At 46.3% G+C, this 1,833-nt stretch overlaps 1 pseudogene across 1 annotated transcript in view; it reads left to right on the forward strand.

Moving 5' to 3' along the window:
• Window positions 1-1,069: 1,069 nt before the first annotated feature.
• Window positions 1,070-1,833, forward strand: part of LOC123158617 (receptor-like protein EIX2) — a 68,340-nt pseudogene continuing 67,576 nt past the window's right edge. Inside the window, exons 1-2 of the transcript XR_006479354.1 lie at window positions 1,070-1,286; window positions 1,434-1,699. The product of XR_006479354.1 is annotated as a receptor-like protein EIX2 (transcript). The remainder of the gene's footprint in view (window positions 1,287-1,433; window positions 1,700-1,833) is intronic.

Here is a 1,833-nt window from a genome sequence, read left to right on the forward strand (position 1 = left end):
CCAGCCCAGAATTCTAGTTGCCGGTATTCTCCCTCTTCGTGTAAACCTTATAAGATAAGAGAGAAAATGCATAACTATTGTGACATAATGTGTAGTAACAGCCCATAATATTGATATAAAAGCATGATGCAATATGGACGTATCAGGCGGCTGCTCAACAGAACGGGATGGTTGATTTATGCCAATTCAGTGGTCACGGCTACGGCCACATATTTTTTGACATCCTTTCCACCGGACAAATGGCTGATTAAGAAGGTGGACAAGCTCAGACAGAACTTCCTTTGGGAGGCGGATGACACGACGATTGGCGGGAAGACTCAGGTAAACTGGAAGCACGTTTGCTCTCCAAAGAGGTATGGAGGATTGGGCATAAAAAATATCGAATGTTTCAGCCAAGCATTGAGATTGCACTGGGAATCGTACATATGGGAGGATGGAGATAGGACGTGGAAAGGGACTGCTACGCCATGCGATGACACTTATAAACAACTGTTCTCCAGTTGCACAACGATCTCATTGGGCGATGGAAGTATGGCAAGCTTCTGGATGGATAGGTGGCTGAGTGGCGAAGCACCAATGGTTTTGGCACCTGCGGTTTTCAAGTTGGCCCGTTCTAAAAAAGTATCGGTCAAAGAAGGAATACTAATGGTAAATGGATGCAAGGGCTTAACCGGATGAACAATGCCGAGCAGCTGACTCGGTTTGCAGAGCTTTGGAATAGGGTGCAAATGATAACTTTGTCGCAGGAGAAGGACACGATTGTTTGGAACCTTACAGCCAACGGTGTATATTCGGCCTGCTCGGCCTATGAGGCTCAGTTTTCGGTAGGATCGAGAAGCCACGGTTGGCTAGAGTGTGGAGGAGCAAGATGGAGGGGAAAGTGAGGTTTTTCTTATGGTTAATGCTTCAGAACAAAAATTGGACTGCCGACCGCTTGCAGGCAAGAGGCTGCCCACATAATGATCTCTACAAGCTATGTGACCAAGAGCCTGAAACTACGAATCACCTTGCTCTGCATTGCTCACTTTCCAAGGAGATTTGGTTTCAGTTCGGATAGACTAACACTGCCATGTGCGATGTGGCTGATGAGGCGCAGTCCGTTGGCGAGTGGTGGGAGAGGTTGTGCTCTGCCAGAGGATCGAGGGAGCGAAACAGGGAGGAGATGACTCTTGCTGCCTACATTGTGTGGAATCTCTGGAAGGAGAGGAATCGGAGAGTTTTCGAGCATAAGGAATTAACGGTTCTTGCGCTAACTGGAATCATCAAGGATGACGTTAAGTGCTTCGGTGAGGCCACTAGAAGGGTTCATATTGTAGGGTTGTGATGTAATATTTACTGCTTTCTAGTTTCTTTGATGTAATGTGGGGATGCGACCTTCCTACGATGGTCGATCCGTTCTTGTATGACTTCTTTCTTCTATAATGCAAAGGCAGAGCTCTTGCTGTTCCCGTCAAAAAAATATCTTGATTTTTCAAACAATATGTTGGAGGGCGAAATTCCAGAGTGCTATGGGGTCAGATTAATCAGATACCTTCTGTTAAGCAACAACAGTTTATCATGTACATTTCCATCATTTTTGAAGAAGTGCACACGTCTTGAGTTCCTCGATTTATCATGGAATAATTTTCTTGGAAGGTTACCAACATGGATTGGAGAGCTAAGGGGATACATATACTACGATTAGGTCACAATATGTTTCGTAGTGGCTTTCCGGACCGATGGATGACCATGTGCCAACAGAACACGCAAACGAGCAATCATAGTATAAGAGCACCCGACCCCCACATCGCCTCTCTCGAGCGGCATGGGGGAACCCCACCGGCGCTAGCTACT

Source organism: Triticum aestivum, chromosome 7B, assembly GCF_018294505.1.
Source record: "Triticum aestivum cultivar Chinese Spring chromosome 7B, IWGSC CS RefSeq v2.1, whole genome shotgun sequence".
Taxonomy (NCBI): domain Eukaryota; kingdom Viridiplantae; phylum Streptophyta; class Magnoliopsida; order Poales; family Poaceae; genus Triticum; species Triticum aestivum.